Below are 24,321 nucleotides of genomic sequence, written 5' to 3'. Positions count from 1 at the left end.
CGTGCACTAAAAATTTTAGGTCCACCCACATCATTTTAAGAGCCACACAGCAGCACTTAGCACTCCTCTTCCTGCTGAACAGACGGTGAGTGGTTGCAGTGGCCTGGTGGGTTCCTGGCAGTGGGCAGCTGCCCTTTTGCTCCTCCTGGAGCCAGGGTGAGCAAGGGGAGGTTGTTCCGGTGAGGCTGCCCCAGTTGGAATGGGCCTCGTGCAGCTGCCACTTGACTCCAGCTGGAGCCAGGGCTGCCCATGGGGGCCGGGACCACAGTACTAAAAATAGCACCGTGAGTGGCCTCTGTTCCAGTCCTGACATGTGGTCCCATCCTGGGAATGGCTGGAGCCAGGACCACAGTACTAAAAATAACACTGCAGCCCCAGTTCCAGCCCCAGCAAACTGCTTTCCATGTCAAAGGCAGAAAGTTAGGGATGGGGCAGGGGGCAGAACTAAGGGAACGGTGGGTGAGGAGAGGAAAGGGCTTGTGCTGAGGGGAGAAGAGGGGCCGGGGCAGGAGAATAAAGGGGCAGGCACCAAGGGACTGGGTGGAGGAGAGACAAATGCCAGGGGGCCAAGAGGAAAAAATGAAGAAAAGGGCAGGAGGAGGGAGAAGAGGGAAGGTGACAATGGGGGTGCAAGAGGGGAGGAGATGCTGGGAGAGGAAAAGGGAGGGACAATGGGGGCAAGAGGGAGGAAGAGGAGAGGGGAGGAGTGGGTCCCTGGAGAAGAGGGGTGGAAAGGAGAGGTGGGCATGAGGAAGGCAGGGGATGAAGCAAGTCATGAGGGCACAGACAGGTGTGAGGAGAACTGGGGCAGAGGGTGGTGAGGGGGCAGGCACCAAGGAGAAAGAGGGCAGGGGCAGTGAGGGAAGGGGGAGGCACCAGGAAGGTGCAGGGATAAGGGGAAGGTGCAGGGGCCAGAGGATTGTGGGGGTGAAGCAGAAGGGCAGACATATGGAGGGAAAGGATGGGCACCAGAGGATAGAGGAGAGAGGCAGGGCAGGTGGGTAGAGGGGGGTGTTAGGAGACAGGATAGGTAGGGGTAGCTACAGATGATCAGAATAGGGTTGAGAGCACAGGAGGAAGAGAAGGGCTGGTGCAGGAGAGGGGAGCAGACCCCCAAAGGGCTGAGGAGAGTGAGAAGGGCAGGATCCGGGACAGCAGAGGAGGGTGAGGGGTGGAGGGCAGCAGGAACCAGGGGAGTAGATGGGTCAAGGGGAGGGTGGGAGACATGGCAGCAGAGGGAAAAGGGAGAGGTTTATAAGATATTTATCAATAACTTGGGTGCCACAGTGGCACCCATTCAAACAAGTACACATGGACTCAATATTGGTGCCCAAGACAAAACTCACTCCACTCAAGGGTGAGAAATCTCAAAGGGAACACTAGTTGGGATTGTTACAATTTGAAAATATTAAGCATTGCTTCTGCAGCACCAGGGATTTACGTGGCCTAAGACGTGGCAAATTGCTAACTCGTGTTATAAACTTCTACACAGTAAGGAAACACTCCCTGCCCCTAAGTCTAAAAAGATACAGGATGACAGTTCTCTGAAGGGAGAGGGAGGAACGATTCCTGTTGTGCAGAGGAAGGATGAGAGCGTCCCTTGAGGAACTGGGTTTTGAAGGAGAGTTGTTCATAAACAATGAAAGGTCAAGAAGCTGAGGGTTGTTTTTCAGAACCTTCTCAGTCAAATTTTAATTGCTGCCAAACCAAAACTTGGGGTGGGCCAGATCACCCAGACGTCGCTCATTGTGCTTTGGGATTTGGATAACTGGGTCTGCTTTTGGTTTACATCCCCGGAGAGCCAGGATGTAGGGATGTAAAATTCTGATTAATAGGCTAATCAAATAGTTGATACAATTTGCATTGACTATTTGATTAGTCGATAAGGGCGCCGCTGCCGTTGAAGAGTAGCAATAGCCCTAGGACTGTTGCTACACTTCAAAGGTGAAAGTGCTGCGGGGAGCACGGGGCCAGCGGGGAACTCAAGCAGTCCCCCCATTGGCCTCGTGCTCCCCGTGGTGTTTCAAAGCGGCAGCACCACATGGAGCCCGGGGCCAGCTGGAGAGTCCCCAGATGACCCCAGGCTTCACGCTGCACTGTTGCTTTGAAGCACCTTTTTCTCCCCCCTCCCCCACTTGCTTCCTCTTTCTGATAGAGGCAGCAAGGGGGACAGGAAGCGACTAGTCGTTTACATCCCTACCAGGATGGTTGAGTTTAGTTCCCCTTGTGGACTCTGATTTGCCATAAGGTCTGTGCTTTGGTAGGAGAGGCCAAGAATTGCGTTTCTGACCCATGGACGGGTTAGTACTCCACTGTCCAAAGATATTGGAAACAAGTGAAACTTTACTCTGCCCAATGACATGTATGCAGCGCAGAGAGGCGGCACAAACCTTAGGCAACACGTAAGCTTCCAAAAGAGAGTGTCGATGGGACTTAACCGGCACAAAGGTCTCTTGCTGGTTCCTCTACGCAGGGGTGAATTTCACTTCTGGTTACTGCATGATAATTAGGACTATGTGACAAGTATCAGTGGGGTAGCCATATTAATCTGTATCTTCATCTGAATGCATCTGCTGGAGAGGGTCTTTGCTTATGCCCAAATCCATCGGTTAGTCTTTAAGGAGCCATAGGACCGTGTGGGTAACCCGGTAGCTCAGTTATCGAGATGAATGTAATTCCCTACGTCGTTGTTTGAATGAGCAGGGCCCAGTTGTGAAGTGATTCAGGGAATAGTGAAAAAGGGGAGTGTTGGGTTGTGCTCCCAGTTAATGGGAGTTCACGAAATCAAAGCTCTAAGAGCTACTGCTGGGGGATATAAGGGCTTTACTGATTGAGTCTGCAGTGCACACGCCACTGCACCGCCCTGACTAACGCTACAATGTCCTGACTCAGAGAGCTGTAGGCTTTGTGTTAAAACCCGGGCTGGCTTCTGTTTGGTTGCTCCTTCTGTTCAGGGATCTGGGAATCCCCCCAGGATCCGAGTGACCTGAGGGGGTCCCCCACTGTTTTGAGGCACGCATGCAGACGGAGTGTTTTGGTGGGGACTCAGGAGCTTAAGCAGCTCTGCTGTCCTCCGCTTGGCCTCCTTCCCTGGGCTGCCGCCTGTGTGCATATTCTAAGCTCATTCTGATGTGCGCTAATGCTATTATCCTCCCGAAATTAAAATGAAGACCGAACCTATAATGTTTCACTGGGAGAGAATTGGGGTTATATATTCCTGTGTAGAGCAGCATTCTATTTCAGTCATCGCATTTAATTATGATTGGTATGTTAGTGCCCACCAGAGCATAACAAATTGTCATTATGTTATTCTGCTGAGTCTAATTTAATTGGCAAGTTGTCACAAAAGCAATTATCCGTCATTTATTTTGTTGCCATAACCACATCTTGGAGAGCACCTGCTGTCTGAAGTGGAGAGGCTCTGCAGTCTCTTGGTCCTGGATTTTTTCCACTTGTCTGACACCAAGACACGGTTTCCATCTCTTATTTAAAAAAAAATAACCTCGTTTCCTATTGGGGTCTCGTGGATTCTCACGGGTGAGCCTGGAAATTTGTGGTGCAGGGAGCAAGAGTCAGAGACTCACTTGTCTGCTTTCGGTAAAGGAGAGAGGAGTTTTGCAGCACAGACATGATTACTTCTGCACTGATGGGTTGTCTCCCTGTCAAGGGATCGATTTCTAGAGGGGTAACGCTGGGCAGTGTGGCCGCATGGTTACAGAAAGGGCCTGGCATTCAGGACTCTGGGGAGTTGATTCCTGACAGACTGGGCTAATTGAAGTCAGTGGAGCTCCACTAATTTACACCAGCTGAAGAGCTGGCTTACAGTACAGTTTTGGTCTTAACCTAGGTGCGATTCAGTTTTACCCATCTGTTAAATGGGTATAAAAATGCATACCTATATCACGATAGGCCTAGGGACCTCTGGAATTGTGTAGAAGCTGTGTGGAGATTCTTGGATTCAAGGAAACATCTGCTGTGCAAAAAGTGACTATCTGCTGTTTTGAATGGCGGGATCTTAGTGCTGTATATATGAACTAGGAAGGGGTCATTAAAAATGAGATGGTGCGTCACGCGCCTGGCTCTGCCCAGGTACAAGTACACGGCCTGCTACCTGAGAACTCAACAGTGTGTGAGTGTACTCTACCCAAGGGGGCCTGCTCATTCTTTCCCTCACATTGCCTTAAATCAGGAGAAACTCCATTGAGGTCACAGCCGCATTCTCTGTTGCTGTGCCCCTGCTGTGATCGCTTATAGCAGGGGTGAGGAACCTCAGGTCCAGCGGCTGGATGCAGCCCTCGGCTTGCCTGAATCTGGCCTCTGGGGCTCACCCCCAGCATTGGGGAACCTGCACTGATGCTCCAGTCCCCCCGCTGTCACCCCGTGGCGCTGAAGCACACAAAACTACTGGGCTGGGCGGTGTGCAAGGGGAATGTGGGGAGAGTCTTTCTCCTTCTCATGTGGGGGCCACAGTGAGGGTTTTTTTCCCCTCTTCTCACTTGTGTACGGCCCATGACTGATTTTATTCTGGGTCAGTGGCCGCCGACTCAAAAAAGGTTCCCCACGCCTGGCTTATAGCAATGCAAAGTGGGTGTAAAACACACCCGCTCTATGTGGTAATCTCCTAGCCCACTTGTCGGGTGTGAACACAAGACTGAAGAATCAGGCCCAAAGGAGTTATGCTACCCAACACCTGGTGTCAGCAAGAATGAGGCCAAATTGTCTATAGTTTGGCTGTTGTAATTGCAGATGTTGTGGCTAAGCCACGAGGACCCTACAACAACAGCCTTAGGAGAAGAATTGCCAGACCCTTCCTACTACGTTGAGCACAGTAGGTACCGGGAAGTGAGTCATCCTAGGGAAAACAATTAATCTGCTCTACAGAGAGAATGTTCTTTGGAGCTCCATCAGGGGACCCAGTGTCCATGTGGCGTCCAAGGGAGAGGAAGAATTACAGAGGCTTGCCCCTTGCTTGTGGATTTCTATTATGTATAAATCATAGTCTGATGTCACGGCGCTACACTATCTCCTCGGTTTTGAAAAAGTCAAAATGAAATAATGAGCGAGCTGGATGTTTGGAGATAGCAAATTCCGTATCTTCAATAAATAAAACCCTCAGCTTGTTATAAGTCATGCTGCGAGATATAGACAAACAAGATTAGAGTACAAACCATGAGTTTATTTCAAATGTGTTTAAAATATAGTCCTTAATAGCCGAAGATGATATAAAGATGGAGGATGGGGGAGAGGGAGAGAGACAGTGATTCAGAGAACCAGTACAGATATTTGGAAATTTTCACTTGTAAATTGAATCCATCGCAGAATTGAACAGGTTGAAAATCACTAGCCTTATCCAGTTGGCGGGTGTTGAGTTTGGTGGACTCCACCACATTGCACATCCTTGTTGGCCATGAGACTAGAACCGTTCCCCCACCAATGTGAGTTGCTCCTGCAGGGCTGAAGCCTGTTAACAAAACAATTTGGGAGAGCCTGTACTGAGCAAGTCGCTCGTGCGCTCTGTGCCTCGGTTTACCTGCATGCCACATGAAACAAGAAGGCTTAAGGAATCAGTGTTTGCCGACTGCTTTGAAGACCACAGACGGAAGTATTGTTATCGTAGGTTGTGGCAAAAGCCATGCTGAGAATTTATGACTCAAAGTGAAGTTTTGTGTCTTGGTTTCCGTGGGTGTGCGGGGGCGGGGAAGGGTTAAACTTTGTTTTTATCAAAGATCATAGAAGTTTGCAGGGAAAAAAAGATGAAGAGTATCAACATTCCAGGTTGTTGCTTCTTCATACATTGCACAGAGTGAAGGAAAACCAGGATCTGTTTGAATTGGTTTCACCAGTTTTAACCATGGTTCCATTCTGGCCAATAGTTTGATAAAAATAACTAGGGCTTTGGATATTTCTGTAGCATCAGAGGGACAGTGGTAGGTGGAATGAGAGGCGAGCCTCCGGAGACAATAATTTGTCTTGACAGGTCAGTTCCACTGTTGCTGAGCTGGAAAAAATTGATTATGGGAAATCCACATTCTCCGTCCCCAAATTATGCTTCCTCTAATATTAGAAGAAATAATAATAATAATTAATAATGGGGCAGTGGCTGCCCGCTAGTTACTGTACAGCACAAAAGGGCCTGGGTTTTAATTTGTTCCCTTGGTCACTTCTATAACATAAATGGTGCTCTGATAACTCCTTTTGTCACAGCATCTCAAACAATTAATTAAGCTTTACAGCCAATTAATTAAGCTTCATAGCAGCCCCTTCTGGGAAATGTCGTTCGTGGGGGGGAGAGGTCACGGAAGCACTGAGTGGCTGAAGGACTCCCACAAGTTTGCACGGTGAGTCAGTTGTGGAAATGGGGCTAGGACCCAGGTGCACCTATGGGCTCCTAACTGTGTCACTGCTCAGTGCACATGTGCCACCCCTCTCCCCCAAGCAATTTTACCTCAGACAGAGCAAGCTGGAGCTAGATTAGGAACGGAGACACGTCCCCATAACAGTGAGCTGGCCCCCTCCTGCCCACAGATCCAGCACTTGCAAGCAGGCTCACCGTCGCACAGCAGCCCAGGGAGGGAGACCTTAGGAAATGGAGCCAAGGAGGGTTTGCCTATTTTTCTTGAGCCGGGGTGACAGTTTGGATGGCGAGATTAAGGAGGGCCATCTGCTCGTCTGTCTCTGTACCCCGGGTGTTCGGCAGGCAGACAGATACTAATCTCTTCCCTGCTTCGTGCTGCCTGCACATATAAAGACCATCCACGCGGAGCTGGTTTGGAAGCGAGGAGAAAGGAAAAGAAACCCCCCTTACACACACACACACACACACACACACACACACACACACACACACACACTCTCTCTCTCTCTGTCTCTGTCTCTGTCTCTGTCTCTGTCTCTGTCTCTGTCTCTGTCTCTCTCTCTCTCTCTCTCTCTCTCTGAAATAGTCCTGATTGGAACACACCAATTTCTTTTTCCAAATGAGTCACTCGGGTTAGAATTCCCCAGCTTCCTGCCCTGGAAAATTACCGCTCTCACTGCAACTCTGATTCAAATCCATCGCTGAAACGGGTGGCCGTAGGAAGGGGGAAAGCTAGGGAGGCTCTGTCCAGTCCCTCTGCTCTGCGGTGGAACACAGCGCACCCTTCCTGCACTGCCACAGCTTGGGCAGGCTAATGTCATAGAATCATAGAACGCGTAGAACTGGAAGGGACCTCGAGAGGTCATCGAGTCCAGTCCCCAGGACCCAGCACCGTCTAGATCATCCCTGACAGGTGTCTGTCTAACCTGCTCTTAAATATCTCCAGTGATGGACATTCCACAGTCTCCCTCTCTAGGTTTTTTGCCACCCCAAGCAAAACGTTTTTTGGCTGCCTCCCCTTTTTTTGACAGAGGCATGAGTGGAGTGGGACTGGGGGCTTTGCTGGTGTTTAGAGCCGGCCCTGCACTAAGGGCAGGTGGAACAGGGACACTGGCTCTGGCACAGGAGTGGATCGCCAGGTGGGATCCTCTGGGCACGTGTCACCAACCCCGCTCCCTACCATGGCCCTGGTGACACCTTGTTCCCTGCCCCCGGGACCTGAGTAGCCTCCCACGGGCTGAAACGCTTCGCTCTGTATAAAGCCTCCAGGCTTCCCACGGGCCTGGGTGCGAGTCTGTGTCCCGCGGCGCACGGGGCTCAGCCCCAGGGATCTCACGGTTCAGTCTTGCCCCGTGTGGCTAAAGCTTAGAACTGACAAGCGGCGCTTAAAGGGGGCGCTGGGAGGCCTTTGCCCACATGAGGCCCAGACCCTCCCGTGCGCCGCAAGGGGCTGAGGTGGGTCGCGTCTCGCAGTCCAGGGGCTGCCCGCTGTCGGGCTGAAGTGCTGTCTGGTCCGACAGGCGCGTCGATGCGGTGATTTGCGGTAGGTTGGGGGTTCTTGGGGGGCCAAGGGCGAGGGGAGCCAGGTCAGCAATGAAGCAGGTGGAAACTCTGGGGCCAATGGAGAGCAGGGCGCGCCCGTGACTAGCAGGGCCCGAGCCAAACCCGATGTCTTTTCACGCAGCCCTGCGCCCCATTCTCCGGACCGGGGCTGGGCCCAAGGACCCGTGTCCGGTGTTGTCACCTCGCTGTGATGCGCCGTAACGCAAATAACATTGTGGAGAATGAGCTGAGTTCCTGGGGCCGGTTGTGGCCAGCACAAGCCCAGCGTGCAGCCCCGGAGTGTGAAGGTGCAAGCGGGAAAAGGGAAACCCAGCCGGGCCCCGTGGTGGGTGCTTGTGCTCACAGCGCCTGGGGAGGCTGAGGCTGGCGGATCGCTTGAGCTTAGGAGTTCTGGACTGCAGGGAGCTGTGCCGAGCAGGTGTCCGCACTGAGGGCGGCATCGACATGGGGGCCCCAGGGAGAGGGGCGAACCGGCCTAGCTCGGGAACGGAGCAGGTCAAACCTCCCGTGCCGCTCAGTAGTGGGATAGCGCCTGTGAACAGCCCCTGCAGCGCAGCCTGGGCGAGTCAGGGAGACCCGGCCTCTCTTTATGCCGCCCCCCCCCCACTGCAGAGCCTCGGGGGAGGATCATGGAGGCCAAACACACAGCTGGGATCCGGACTGGAGCAGCGGGGGCTCCCATTCACCAGAGATCCTGAAAGGGAGCAGGGCCCCTGCGCACTAGACGGGCTGCAGGGTTCGGAGAGAAACGTGAGTTGCGAGCCCTCCAGCTCCTTCGAGACTCCGGGAAGCAGCGCTGCGACCCCTCTGTGCCCCCTCCCCATTCCGGCTCCCCTGTTCCCCAGATGGGCTCTGCAGCGGGGGAGGAGGGCCGCATAAAGAGAGGCCGGGTCTCCCTGACTCGCCCAGGCTGCGCTGCAGGGGCTGTTCACAGGCGACATCCCACTACTGAGCGGCACGGGAGCTTTGACCTGCTCTGTTCCCGACCTGGGCCAGTTTGCCCCTCCTTAGGCAACCTGGGGACCCCCGGCTCCCTAGGGACCCCCATGTCGATGTCGCCCTCAGTGCGGACACCCGCTCGGCACAGCCCCCTGCAGCCCTGAGCTCAAGCGATCTGCCGGCCTCAGCCTCCCCGAGCGCTGGGATCCCAGACACCCGCCACGAGGCCCGGCTGGTTTTGCAGGCTCAAGGCTTCAGCTTCCAGCTCTGAGGTGCTGGCCAGAGCGGGCACCAGGGAGCTGGGCTAATGCCGCTCCCTGCACATGATCCAAGGGGCGGGGGAATCCCTTTTCCCTCCATATAGGACCCCGGGTGTTTCGGGGGCTCCATTCCCATTGGTCAAACTGGGAGCACTGGGGGGAGAGGGGACCTGCCAGGACACACACAGGCTGGCGCTTCTTTTCCGAGCGCTGCTGGAGGCTGAGGCTTGAGTCGTCTGCAGTTCGGGGGGGCCCTTCTGGGCCATGTTCAGCCTTGAAACAGTCACTGCTGGGAAGTTTGAGGGCCGGGGAGAGGGGAACCGGGTCAGAAATGTGTGTGAGAGATCTCAGGGCTCAGAGCTATGACATTATTAGTATTTTCTGTTTGCGGCACAGTAATGCCTGCTTGAAGTGACGTAGGGCCCCCAGACTGCTAAGTGCTGTATGTCATAGTGAGTGACAGCCCCGGTATGAAACACTCTACATAGACCAGACAGGCCAACACTAGATGGAGAAAAGAAGTCCCAGGTGAAGTGACTTGCCCAAGGTCACACGCCATGTTGGTGGCTCAGCTGGAAACAGACTTCAGAGCTCCTGACTCACAGCCCAGGGCCCTGCCTAGCTTTTCAACAGCAGATGCATCCACAACATATTGGCATCTTTCAGTCAAGCTCAGGTAACTGCGTGCCCAGCTGCGCCCTTGCACGCGCAGTGGGATGACTCATGCCTGCGGCCTGGGCCATTGTGCTCAGCCAAAGGGTTACACTTGAGGCCACATCACTTAACTTGTCTTTCGACAGGGCACAGGCGGAGGCCCTGTATTCCAGAGCCCAAGGAAGAAGGAACCGTGGGACTTGCTTATCGAATGGGTGTCTGGCTGGTGAGTCTTGCCCACATGCTCAGGGTTTAGCTGATCGCCATATTTGGGGTCGGGAAGGAATTTTCCTCCAGGGTAGATTGGCAGAAGCTCTGGAGGTTTTTCGCCTTCCTCTGTAGCATGGGGTACAGATCACAGCTGGAGGATTCTCTGCATCTCGGGGTCTTCAAAGTATTTGAAGGCTTCAATATCTGAGATTTCGGTGAGAGGATTATTCTAGGAGTGGGTGGGTGAGATTCTGTGGCCTGCACTGTGCAGGGGGTCAGACTAGGTGATCATAATGGTCCCTTCTGACCTTAAAATCTATGAGTCTATGAGTGAGAATTTGACCTTTACTTCCCGGGACACCCTCAGTGCCCTTGTAAAATACCCCAACTGGGGCTGTTTGTGGGAGCTGTCCCAGGAGCTGTGGGTTACCCAGAGGCTGTTGCACCTGAAACGATTGAGAACAGCACTAGGGGTACGTCTAAACTACATGGCTCCGTTGACGGAGCCATGTAGATTTGTTGTTTTGGCAAAGGTAAATGAAGCCGTGATTTAAATGATCGCGGCTTCATTTACATTTACATGGCTGCCGCGCTGAGCCGACAAACAGCTGATCAGCTGTTTGTCCGCTCAGCGCGCTAGTCTGAACGCTCCCCTGCCGACATCAAAGCCCTTTGTCGGCAGCCCCGGTAAACCTCATCCCACGAGGAATAACGGGGCTGCCGACAAAGGGCTATGATGTCGGCAGGGGAGCGTCCAGACTAGCGCGCTGAGCCGACAAACAGCTGATCAGTTGTTTGTCGGCTGATCAGCTGTTTGTCGGCTCAGTGCGGCAACCATGTAAATGTAAATGAAACTGCGATCATTTAAATCGCGGCTTCATTTACCTTTGCCTATGTGTCTAATCTACATGTCTCTGACGACGGAGGCATGTAGTCTAGACACAGCCTAGTATAGACCTGGAGCTGTCGTGCAGAGCACCTGTGGCTGGCTCACCATGGCTACAGCAGGTGCACAAAATCATCAGTACTTCAATGAGTTGATGCCACCTGCTTTTTTTTTTTTTTTTCCAATTTTATAGTGCAGACCCAGCTTCAGCGCCAACTTTCCCTTCTTTACCCACCCCCTTTTTTTGGGCTAACTTTCAAGTTAGTCTCAGTTTGTGTTTCCCAGTCAAGCCTGCGATTGTGCCAACTGTCTACCAAACGGAGACTCCCAGGCCTGAAGGTATGTAAATATACACACGCTGTATATTAGATATTGGCACGGGGCTGGCGGCAGCCCTCTTGCCAGCTTGAGCCTTTGCCAAATATTCAGCTTCCCCGTCCCAGATTTCCTTCGCCCACTGAAAATCTTGCCAGCAGAGGAAGGGGGGTTAGAGAGGGAGTGAAGTCAAGGAGTTAATGAAGACAATCAGATCTGCTACACTTCTCACCATCATCCTTCCTCAGTGGTGTGCCTAGGCCCTAGACAGGATGCTCCCAGCCTTTTCAAATCAAGGCTCCTGCAGCATTTTTTTAAAAAGACAGAATAGAAGCTCGTTTTTTAGAAGAGGTTAAAATATGTACATGGGCCAGTGGCGTGCGTAGGCTCAAGAAAAGCCAATGCCCGTCTGTAAGCATTTACAGCGCTACAAAGGAGCAAGCCGGTGCACCGAGTGTGTCGGGTCTCTGGCAGGACTAGACATGATGAGGCTCACATCCTAGGGACAGGGCTAGTTGGGACTTGCCCTGAGCACAATTCTGGAGGCAGGGAGTGGGGAACGGAGGGTGGGAGGTATCAGTCAACAGGCTGTATGAAACTGTACAGGGCCTTTACTTCTGGGCCACGGAGACAGATAGGGTCTATGGTGAACACACTAGAGGTCAATGGGAGTTTTGCCAGTGATTTCAATGAGACAAGGATTTCCCCTGAAAAGACTGGCAAGGATCGAGTGATCCATATGGAACGAGATTGCCGGAACTCCCCACTGAGTAAACGACCACTGCAGCTGGCACTGGTGGGCTGCCTGGTTCGCAGTCTTAGCAGAGGTGCCAGAGGAGCGGATTCAAGACTATGCCTCCTGGGAGGGACAGCCAAGGGATACCAGGTCCCATAAGTCCCCCTCCCCCTCTAGATTCTGGGCTCATGCGGGGTCTGATGCAGATCCTTAGGTTAAAGTGGTGGGCGGGATTATCTCCCATTTACAAATAGGAAGCTCAGGCACAGAGACTAAGTTCCCTGCTCAGGGGCACACAGGAAATCTGTGTCAAGGTGGCAGAATAAACCCATATCTCCTGAGTCCCAAACTAGTGCCTTAGCCACCTTCTGCCTGTCTGTGCTAGGGTAGCTCCCATTGATTACCAGCCTGAGTGGCAGATCTGTGCAGCCCAGGCAAGACGGCGGGTAATGCATGCCAGCCACCCGAGTCCACACCTAGCGGCTAGGAGAGGATGGCGTTCACTCCTCTCCCTGCTTGTCCGGTTGCAGCCACACTGCTGGTTTTAGCACACCGACCTGATCAGCGCTGCCACGTGCACGTCTGCCCACGCCGGGAGTTACCTAGCCGCAGTACAACTGCACCCGCAGAGTTTTATCCCGACACCCAGCACCGGGCCTTCCAGATACAATCACTACTAACAGTTTTCCTGGTGGACATCACAGCATCTCTGACGCATGCTTTTTGCAGGGAAGGCAGCAGGGGAGGTGAGAGGGACTGGGGATTAAAAGGAGGGTTTGAATTGTGAGTGGAATTCGGGTAGACAGACTTCCCACAGAGGGAGACTTTACAATGTTTTGTCCAGGTGGCCAGACACTGGATTTGCCTGATCTCGGGGACTTCGTTCTATAGCCAGACCCCCTCCATCGAGAATGCAGGTCCCAAGCGCTCACCCACTTTACCCTGGGCTTTGTCTCTGAGGAGCACAACTGCTTTGCAGATTCATAGATCAAAATGTGGTATTCAATGGAGTTGGCACTTGATCCACGAATTACATTGGCTCAGACCATCCGGCCTTCCTTCCAGAGTGTCACAAAAAATCCCAAAGACCACAAACCAAATTGGCAATTATTTCAATGTATGATTCCACCTTCCTCGGGCACCAGGCTAATATTTCGCACGGATTCAGTGTGTCTACGGCAAGAAGAATCGGAGCTCCCAGCTGTGCTTTCCAATTGCCTTCCCCCCCCCCACCCTTATTCTCGCTCTCATTATTTTTATTCCCCCCTGCCCTTTGCCTGACATCCATAGAAGGACCACAAGGAGAGGAGTAATAGGCAGAGACATCAGTATCCTGGGGGCAAGAGATGCGGTTTAATTTAGTGCAGAATGGGTCTTCCTGCAGCCTCCCAGCCCATGCACACAGGTGCTGTACACGTGAAGAGAAATGTGTTCTGAACTAGGACAGTGCCAGTCACATATTTGTGTGATTTCTCTGTGAAGTGCCGAAGGAGGGGGAACCATATAAAGAGCTCGAAGCTGCCGAGTGCGATAAATAACTCATTGTAATGTATAATTTAGTAAATTATAATGAAAAGCAGAAAACATACAGAGAGGATAGGACAAGTATGTTCCCTGGCTGGAAAGTTACTGACTGCTTGGAGCTGGGAATCAGATGTTTAAGAGGGTTTATGAATTTCCGGTGTTCCCCCTACGAATAAATCACTGATTTGTAGACCTATTTCTTGGGATCCCTACTGCAGTGCTTCATTCCAGGGGACTGCATGGCTCAGAGAGATGGTAAAGGGCTGGAGAGCTTTTCATCTGGTTTAATCCGAACCTGATTGAAAGTGGTATCCATCTGGTGGTGTATGTGAAATGAGGTTGGTGGTCTCAGCTCTTCTCCCAGCGGACAGGGCTCTGTACCACTAAAATCACGACCAAAGGCAGCATTAATTGGCAGTCTCAGCAGAGGCCAGCAGCCAATGAGTGAAGTTGCTCTCGAGGTGGTCTTCCAGCTTGGGTGTTGAACCTTATTGGCCAGGAAGTCTGCACAGTGGGCAGAGAGGAGCTTTCTGTTTCCAGCAGTATCGGTCCCACACCTTTTGTGATTGCTAAATTCTTTTTATCAAGTGCTATTCACAATTCTGCATTTAAATAGGCTGTCTAAAGCTTAGGGAGCAAGGAAAAGACAGACACACACAAGGAAAGGCATAAAGCTCTAACAAGAATAAGGATTTTCTCCATTTTTTTTCTAGGTACTGTTTCGTAGTGAATATTAATGGGGTTTTGAGATAATGGGTATTTTAATGAAAACTGAAATTTGCATGTAATATCCCAGTGATTTTTGAGAGACGTGAAAGGTCATATATTTCATAGCAGACAAGATTGGTGGGTATTTTTTGAAAAGCTTTTTACTTAAAAAAAAAAAAAAAAAGTAAGTGCCATGAATTGTTTGCAGTCTGAAGAAACAGAGAAAAGAAACCTTTTGTTAGCTACTTATGGGGGAATGTACCAGCATGTCAAAACCCTAGCTAGCATGACTGAATATTCATTCTTGTAAAGTCTGAAGCGATAGACTATCAAATTCTAGAAGTAGAGAGGTGAAAAGAGTAAAAAGACCTATTATGTCATGCAATCCACCCCACCCAGTGTTGAGGTAGGATTGTTCCCTTAATAATTAGTTGGCATCAATATATTGGAATCAACCTGTTAGTGAATTTTCCCCAAGATTTCCACTGTAGACTAATTGAAAATCATAGCGTAATTGACTGTCGTCTAATTGAAGGTTTCCAAATGAAACTCAACATGCTGTACTAAATGACTCTCTCAGTTTTTCACACCCAATTTTTTGGCATACACAAAATCCATCCCTGCATATGTCACTTGCACATGCAAATAATGGCAAGGAACATAAATATAAATATAAAGTATATTTATTTGTGTGTGTGTTTCCATATGCCAAAGAGCTATTTATGGGTCTGAGACCATAAGAGTCCAGATCTTATGGTTTTTCCACTCTCCTGGTTGTGAGAGGCCATTAGAAGACCAAACTCAATTTGTTTTGGCCCCATAATTCCTCACTGAGGCATTTAAAAATCCCATATAAAACATAGATCCTATAAATACAAACCATCATATGTAGGATTTTCCATCTGAGAATCTCAACATACTTTATAAACATTAACCAATTAAGACTCTGTAACCACTGTGGCATAGCATACTAACATGTTCCTTCCCATCTGGTGAAACAGAGTCATAGAGACATCAGGTGACTTGTCCATGGTCACTCTGTAAATCACAGGCGCCGCAAACACCCAACTCCCTGTTCTGCTTTACTCACGAGATCCCCTTTGCTTCTTCTAAATAACTTATCCCTTGGAATGGCAATTGCAAATTAGAGGCCCACATTTTAGGGTTTTGCAGCAACATAAACTTGGGCTGGCAAAGTCAGAAGCTGCTTTGGAAAAGCTGGCCAGTGATGTTCAGAACAAAATCTTTCCGTGTGTGTGTGTGTGTGTGTGTGTGTGTGTGTGTGTGTGTGTGTGTGTGAGAGAGAGAGAGAGAGAGAGAGAATTTCTCGTTTTGTTCACTGGTATCTTACTGAGTCTTTAATAATGTCAGTACAGCCAAGAATAATCAGACTAATTCCCTCTTTTTCTTTAAAGTCCTGTTGAAAGGAAGATACTATGGGCTAGGATGGAACATGATACCATAGTACAGGTATAGTCAGTAAGTGGACCATGAGGAAATCTGGATTGCCAGATGCTTTTGAATAGACCCTGAAATCTTTGTATTTATTTATCATCATCAGGGGGAAAACAACTGAAGGTCGTTGGCAGGTTTTCAAAGAGATATTATTAAGGGCCCAAAACCAAACTATTCCATTGCATAGGATAGGTAGGAAGTATGGCCAGAGACCACCTTGGCTTAGCCAGGAGATCTTCAAAGGTCTAAAAATCAAAAAGAGTGGAAACCGGGTTGTATTACGAAGGCTGAATCTAAAGAAATAACACAAGTATAACAGAATTAAAAAGGCCAAAGCACAAAATGAGATCAAACTAACTAGGGACATAAAGGATAACCAGAAAACATTCTACAAAGACATTAGAAGCAAGAGGAAGATCAGTGACAGAGTAGGACCTTACTCAGGGTATGTCTACACTACCCTCCTATTTCAAAATAGGAGGGTAATGTAGGCATACCACAATTGCAAATGAAGCCCGGGATTTGAATTTCCTGGGCTTCATTTGCATAAGCCGGGTGCCGCCATTTTTAAATCCCGGCTGGTTCGAACCCCGTGCCGCGCGGCTACACGCGGCACGAACTAGGTAGTTCGTAAATGCAACCAAGATGGTGTTGGAAAAGTCAATGGTTCTCAATGGTTCACAGTCATGCTGGAAGGACATAACAAGTGGTGTCCTACAGGGATCAGTTCTGGGTCCGGTTCTGTTCGATATATCATCTATGCTTTAGATAATGACTTAGAGCAGGAGTGGGCAAACTGTGGCCCATGGGCACATCCGACCCATCAGGACTTTTAACCCAGCACATGGGATTACCAGTCAAGCAGCATGTCAGGGCTAAGGCAGGCTCCCTGCCTGCCATGGCCCTATGCCACTTCCAGAAGCAGCTGACATGTCCCTGCAGTCTCTGGTGTGTGTGCTGAGGGGATGGGAGATAGAGGGCTCTGTGTGCAGCTACTGCCCGCAGACACCCTACTCCCCCAGGGTATGTCTACACTACCCCCCTAGTTCGAACTAGGGGGGTAATGTATGCATACCGAACTTGCTAATGAAGCCCGGGATTTGAATTTCCCGGGCTTCATTAGCATAAAGCCGGCGCCGCCATTTTTAAAAGCCGGCTAGTGCGAACCCCGTGCCGCGCAGCTACACGCGGCACGGACTAGATAGTTCGGATTAGGCTTCCTAATCCGAACTATCTAGTCCGTGCTGCGTGTAGCCGGCTTTTAAAAATGGCGGCGCTGGCTTTATGCTAATGAAGCCCGGGAAATTCAAATCCCGGGCTTCATTAGCAAGTTCGGTATGCATACATTACCCCCCTAGTTCGAACTAGGGGGGTAGTGTAGACATACCCCCACAGATCCCAATGGCTGGGAACAGGGAATTACAGCCAAAGGGAGCTGCCATGTGGTGCCTAAAGATAACTCTGTGCACTGCTGCTATCAACTCTCCCTTCCCTTCCTACCTCCAGGAGCTGCTGCCAGATATGCCAGCTGCTTTCAGGAGCCATGCAGAACCAGGACATACAGGAAGTCTACCTTAGTCCTGCTGGGCTGTCACCCCAGAACTGTCCGGAGTAAGCAGAGCCCAACTGGAGCCCACACTCCCTCATACACTCCCTGTCCCCATCCTGTATTCATTGCCTGCTGTGCAGTTTTCCTGCCCAGATGCAGCTCTCTGGCCAAACAGTTTGCCTACCCCTGGCTTAGCGTGTACACGTATAAAGTTTGCAAATGACACCAAGCTGGGAGGGGTTGCAAGTGCTTTGTGGGGGAAGGATTAAAATTCAAAATCATCTGGACAAACAGGAGACATGGTCAGATGTAAATAGAGTTGCCAGGTGTCTGGTTTTCACCCGGACAGTCCGGTATTTGTAGCCTCTGTCTGGTAAAAAAAAAAAACAGGAAATAACAGACATGTGCAATGTCCGGTATTTCCTGTTTCCCTGGGATGGAAGCCTGCAGGGACAATTTTCCCCTGCCACGTCTAGCGGGGAGTGGGAGGAGTGAGGAGCGCAGCAGAGTCTAGCGAAGGGGAGGCAAGAGGGGGCATTTGCTGGGCCAGGGACAGATGACCATTTTGCGGGGCCCAGGGTATCCCAATTTTGCAGGGCCCCCCTTTGCCACGGCACATGCGCGGAGCTTCTTGAAGTGCGGGGTCCGGGGCAGCCACCCCGCTCGCCCCGCCCTATATCCGCCCCTGTGCTGGGTGCCATGCTAGGGGGGCGCCGGGCTGGGCTGGGAGCGGAGTGCATGCTGCTCTGGCCCACGTGACCAGCAGAGGCCGGGAGCTGGCCACGTGATGCCTCCCTCTATATGATGCGAGCCGAGGCAGCCGGACCGGGTGGCAGGAGCAGCCACTTTAAAAGTCAGATTGTTCCTCCTTGCCTGACTCTGCAGGGGGGAGGGGGAAGATTTGATTGGAGTGGGGGCCCCTGACACTGAGGATGCCTGCCTCAGGGGGAGGAGGGAATGCACTGGGATGGGGGGGCACTAGGGGTGCCTGGCTCTGAGGCAGGGAGGAGTGCATTGGGATGGGGAGACTGGGTCAGGCAGAGGGGTGGGTACATTGGCGGTTAGTGGGTGGTCCCAAACTGGACAGAGTGGTGCAGATTTTGCTTAACGACTTTGCCCCCCCCTTTTTTTTGCTTAGCAACTTTGGTCTACCCCCCTTTTTTTTTTTAACTCAACAGAATTTTTTCCCAGTGTTTTTTTTTGCGGGGGGGGGGGGGGGGAGGGGAGAGGAGGAGGGAAGGGGTTGTTCAGTATTTTTTGTTAAACCATCTGGCAACCCTAGATGTAAACAGGATAAAATTCAAGAAGGACAAATGCCGACTATTCAATTTAGAACGAAACAGTCAGTTGCAAACGTATCAAGTGGGAAATGACCACCTAAAAAGGAGTGCTGTGGAAAGGGACCTTGGGGTCACAATGGACCACAAGTCAAATATGAGTCAACAGTGTGACATTGTTGAAAAAAAAAAAAAGGAACATCATTCTGGGATGTATTAGCAGGAGTGTCATAAACAAGAACGCAAGGAAATTCTTTATTCTATGCTGATTGAGCTTTAACTGGACTATTGTGTCCAGTTCTGGGCATCATATTTGAGGAAAGATGTGGACAAATTGAAGAAAGTCCAGAGAAGAGCAACAAAAATCATTACAAGTCTAGAAAACATGATTTATGAGGGAAGATTAAAAAACTGGGTTTGTATATGTTATCCCCCAAAAATATTCCCACTGGAGACCATCCAGGGTTACACTAGCATGAGTTTATTGTTTGAGGAATTAGCACTCCACTATAAGCACTACAAAAATAGAGCTATCACCAAAGGTTTAAACTAAAGAGGGAACCAGTTATCCCTCTCTCTCTCTCTCTCTCTCTCTCTCACACACACACACCCCTCCATTCGTTTACATATATTCATTCCTGCCCTCAGGCACTCACACACTCACATAGGCATATGGGTTGCAGAAGGAGCCAAGCCATGTAGATTCTGGAGAGTCTGTCTGCTGATCATGGCTGGGGAGCTGGTCAGGAAAGACACTGGCTGTAGCAAGGAGTTTCTCAGGAGCAAGGGAAGAGAGAGGGAGTCTCACATGTGTTCCCTCTCCTTTTATATTGTGCCTGTATGGCTCCTGTGACTCATACACCTTGTTACCAGTGAGCATGCCCAGACTTCCCTTATCCAGCAAAGCAGCAGTCTCTGATGACTCATCACCATGTGCTCCCACCTCAGCATTACAACTTCAAAACGCACACACACCTCTCTTCATTCACTCAGGGGAGAATGCAGTTTAGAGCAAGTTACAAGGAAGGTGGCTGAGAGTTAAAGATTACAAAGTTGGAGCTTACTGTAAGTTTCTGAACTTATAAAGCAAAGTTGCTGAGAGTTATAAATGTGCAAGGTTTTATAAAGATTACAGATCGTTGCAAAGTTTGACAAAGATTACAATGAGTTGCCGTTTAAAACCTTAGACCTTACAATTTAGTGCATTTCCAGAAAATTCATGTGTAAAATCAAGTAAGCTCAAGCGGAGGCTTTTTTTATGCAACAGTATAGCCTGGAAAAGAGAAGACTGAGTGGGGACATAACTGCTTTCAAGTACCTAAAAGGGTGTTACAAGGAGGAGGGAGAAAAAATGTTCTCCTTGGCCTCTGAGGATAGGACAAGGTGCAATGGGCTTAAGTTGCAGCAGGGGAGGTTTAGGTAGGACATTAGGAAAAACTTGTTAATTGCCAGGGTACTGAAAAAAATTGTCTAGGAAGAAGATAACAACAGACATACTAGGAAAGACCAAAGGTCCATCTAGCCCAGTATCCTGTCTTCCGACAGTGGCCAATGCCAGGTGCCTCAGAAGAAATGAACAGAACAGGTAATCATCGAGTGATCCATCCCCTGTTGCTCATTCCCTGTTTCTGACAATCAGAGACTAGGGCCACCTTTCCTGCCCATCCTGGCTAACAGCTATTGATGGACCTAACTTCTATGAATTTATCTAGTTCTATTTTGCGCCCAGTTATAATCTTAGCCTTCACAACGTCCTCTGGCAAGGAGTTCCACAGGTTGACTGTGGGTTGTGTGAAGAAATGCTTTCTTTTGTTTGTTTTAAACCTGCTACCTATTAATTTTATTCGGTGCCCGTTGGTTCTTGTGTTATGGGAAGGAGTAAATAACTCATCATTTTTTCCCTTTCCCCACACAGGCCATGATTTTATAGACCTCTAGCTCATCCTCCTTTAGTTGTCTCTTTACCAAGCTGAAAAGTCTCAGTCTTATTAATCTCTTCTCATATGGCAGCCGTTCCTTACCTCTAATCATTTTCTGAACTTTTCCCAATGTCACGAGGTTGTGGATTCTCCATCATAGGGAGATTTTTAGAGTGAGTCAGAAAAAAACCTGTCAGGAATGATCTAGACAATACTTAGTCCTGCCATGAATGCAGGGGACTGGGCTAGATGACTTCTCGAGGTCCCTTCCAGGCCTAGAATTCTGTGATGATGATGATGATGTTGTAGAAAAATGTTTCTCTGGACTCTAGACTTTGACTATAGCTTAGCGAGGAAGTTTGGCCTTGACAAAAAATAATTGACTGCCCCTGCCCTAGTACTTGTCATTGGTATCGATGACAGACTCTAACCAAGGCGTGAAAGAGCTGTAGCCAGTGAGGGAGACCATTCTTTCTCTAATCAAACCTCCATCAACAATAAATCTGTCCAGTTTAGCTTTGGCATCATTAGCAAATCGGTTCTTTGAAGCGATGCCGAACATTGGCCAGCAGGGGGTGCTGTGTTCACACTGGTGGATCAGAGTCCAGCAAGACAGCGCAGATATGAAAATAGAAATAACAAGAAGACAACTTTATTTTAGCTGGGGCTTTGCTTGCTCCCCAGTCAGATCCGGGGGATGATGAAGATATTATTAGGGATGATGTTTCCCATGGCATCTCAGACTTCCACTCTTCATTGCAGAGACATTTATACTTCTGTGGCCGAAGGGGGGAAACTTTCTCCTTGACGGGGTGAACGAGATGCTGGGAAGGACGGGAAAGGTGGTGCCTTGTGGAAATTGCACCACTGGAAGCAGCGTAGTCAGAACCCTGCCCTTTTGGAAATACATGAAAAGCTCAGGGCCCTCAAAGAGTTAACAAGCAACAGTAAAGTGCAGGCTGCCCTCTGCAAACTTCCTCCCCATGGTGCAGATATTGGCTTGTAGGCACCCTGAGGATGTCAGAGCAGGGTTAACCCTTTCTGTGTCCTTTCTGTGCTCTTCTATATATGGCTGCAGCATCTACAGAAGAGCAAAGACATTTGCAAAATCCCTTATGAGCTGGGACTGGCCTCTCTTGCTATTTCTCACTTGGCTGCAGTTTTCTGTCCCAGCAGTTTTGCTTTTAAAGCAAAGGCATTCCCGGCTGGACTTGGGAGGGTGGGAAGGGGAGACAAGGCTGTCCTGGGGAAGGACAAAGAAACCCAAATGTCTTGGGACTTTTATACCCATACTCATAAATGTCATTCGTGACGCGACTGCTTCTGCACAGCTGTCGGTTTCATGTGACTGCCTAGTGTCGGCTGGGCAGGGACGCCACATGGCACACCAGCGGAGCTGACAGCCTGTGAGACAGAGAGAAGCCTCCTTAACTCTTTCAGACCTTTCCAGAAGGAGAGTCACTTCATAGGATATTTGGGTAGAATAACGAACTATTTCCACTCCCATCCCCGCCCCTCTTCTTTTTGGTTAATTTGTCCTGTTTCAAAAGAAAAATTCCCTGACTAGTAAATTCACTCCTTTCCCACACATATCTAAACTAAGTTTTGGTTTCCTTTGGGCAACTGGCACTCGGAAAGAGCTCTTTTTTCATTCCCTAGTGATCCACAGCTGCTGGAATGGCCACTTGGAGTCAGAAGCTTCATAGGGGTAGCCAAGTTAGTCTGTAACTGGAAACACTTAAAAAAACAACGAATGGTCTAGCACAGGGTTTCCCTACCTATGGGTCAGGACTCAAATATGGGTCGCCATCACATTTCAAAAGGGTCACCAAGTGTCTACCCAGGTGGCTTTGCCCCTCTCCTCCCCCTATTTTTGAATTGCCTTGGGTCACCAAGTCTTCCTGAATTGTCAAAATGGGTCCCCATCTGGAAAAGGTTGGGAACCGCTGCAGCAGCACCTTAAATACTAACAAAACGGGTAGACGGTATCACGAGCTTTCGTGAATACAATCCACTTCTTCAGATGAATGGAGTATTAACAGTCCGGTTTGAAAATAAATAAGGGGTGGGCGGTGGGGAGAAGGAAGGGGAAAAAATAGTGAATTAGAATGTTCATGTTACATGAAGCTGATAGAGATGGTGCAGATTGTTCTTAAGTACCCACTGTTTGGTTGGTGAAGTCATTAGGATGCAGAAGGTAATGTGCTAGCCAGGTATTGTCTTTATTCGTACCTTTGTGATGGGTCCCAAACTTGTGAATGAAGTTAAGTTCCAATGCGTCCCTGTGTATTTGGCTTGTGGAATCAGCCTAACACAACTGGGTGACTTAGAGATCCATTCATGAGTGCCCGGGCAGGTTAAAGTGTTTCTGTGTGTTGCCTTTTCGGATATCTGATTTGTGTGCATTAATTCTTCCCCGTACAGGTTGTCCAGTTTGGCCAATAGCAGTGGGGCATGGCTGGCATAGATCGCATTAGTGGACGTGCAGTGAAATAAGCCCCTGTTGTAGTGGCTGATGTGGTTGGGTCCAGTGATGGAATCGCTTGTGTAGAGATGTGGGCAGAGTTGTCATCGGGGCTGATCGAGTCAGAGGCAGCCAGGTGCAAATTAGAGCAGTCCCCAGGCTGCTCTTATGTTGCCCTGCAGGGCAGGGGGATTAAACTGGCCCCGGCTGGTTCCAAGAGAAGGGTAACTGCAAAGCGGGTGTAAAGCCACTTCTGCCCCCATCCCTTTGATCTCGGGCTGAGCATGGGTGCTCCCCTGTGCGCACTTCCCCCTCACGGTGTGTGACTGGAGTGCAGTGGTGCCAGACAAGGCAATTTAGGCCGGGATTGTTGGAAGCAGCGTGACTTTTGGCTTTCCGTGTGGAAACTGGCTGGAGCGAGCCGCACTTGAAACCGGGGCTGTAACGGCCCTTTCCTTTGGATTGGGGGAGTGGGAAGCCCTGGAATGTTTGTGTGGGTCCTGCAATGGCGAGGACACTTGTCCCATGCACTTCAGTGCTGTATAATAACCCCCCCATTATAGCAATGTTGAAACTTCCCCCCCCCATGCTCAAACCAGCTCTGCCCCCCGCAAGGAACCTTGTAGAAAGGATCTCGTCAGAGCCACCAAGCTGTGCTCAGAAGAGCTTTTCATCTCCTGTTCCAGCTTTGCTAGTTGTCCCTGGCCTGTTTTGATGCATATGTTGCAACAGAGCCAGATCCCACTGGACTGGTCCTCGTTGGCTTCAGTGAGCCTGCTCCAAAGATCACTGCAGCCTCTGACTCCAGTGACATGTAAGTTTTACCTCCGGTCCTTCGGGCCTAGGCATAGCCAGCAAAGCAGCTACAAGCTTTGGCCCTTTCCTAGTTCACAGTCCCAGTGCTCCTTAAAAGCGTGTCAGGTATCTTCTGCCATCGGTTAATGGACAAGTGGAAGAAAACAAGAAATAGACAGCTCAGGCTTCTAAGCCTGAGGATGGAATTTTCCACTGCACCAACAGTCTGAGTCAGATGGAACTTCCCAGCAAGTCTCCCTCTCTGACTCAGCGTCTCAGTGGGAATCTGTTCCCGCCAAAGTTTCTGGCAACACTAATGAATCCAGCAAAGCTTCCACCTGGTGGCACAACCCATCATGCTGTTGATGAACGCCAGCCAGTATGCCAGCCACGGCAGTGGGACTCGGAGGCGCTCTGTAAAGGATGGCGGATAGCAGGACGGGGTGAGATTAGGAAAGAAGGAGAATGGCATATTAGGGTACATTAGGAGGAGCACTGCCAGCAGGTCTAGAGAAGTGATTATTCCCCTTTATTCGGCTCTGGTGAGGCCACATCTGGAGTATTGTGTCCAGTTCTGGGCACTGCAGAAGGGATGTGAATGCATTGGAGAGGGTCCAGCGGCGGGCAACCAAAATGATTAGGGGGTGGACCACCTGACCTAGAAGGAGAGGCTGAGGGATTTGGGCTTATTTAGTCTGCAGAAGAGAAGAGT

General features: G+C 50.0%; 1 non-coding gene and 1 pseudogene across 1 annotated transcript; one reads left to right on the top strand and one right to left on the bottom strand.

Annotated features, from left to right (window-relative positions):
- The first annotated feature begins 8,230 nt into the window (after positions 1–8,230).
- Positions 8,231–8,504, top strand: LOC149521918 (signal recognition particle RNA; annotated as a pseudogene).
- A 294-nt stretch (positions 8,505–8,798) lies between these two features.
- Positions 8,799–9,090, bottom strand: LOC149521917 (signal recognition particle RNA). Its single transcript, XR_016347691.1, has one exon.
- Positions 9,091–24,321: the final 15,231 nt, after the last annotated feature.

The sequence above is a fragment of the Pelodiscus sinensis genome, chromosome 21, assembly GCF_052426305.1.
Source record: "Pelodiscus sinensis isolate ZL-2025 chromosome 21, ASM5242630v1, whole genome shotgun sequence".
Classification (NCBI taxonomy): domain Eukaryota; kingdom Metazoa; phylum Chordata; order Testudines; family Trionychidae; genus Pelodiscus; species Pelodiscus sinensis.
Note: the sequence above shows the minus strand (reverse complement) of the source record. Positions and strands in the feature narration are given on the sequence as shown.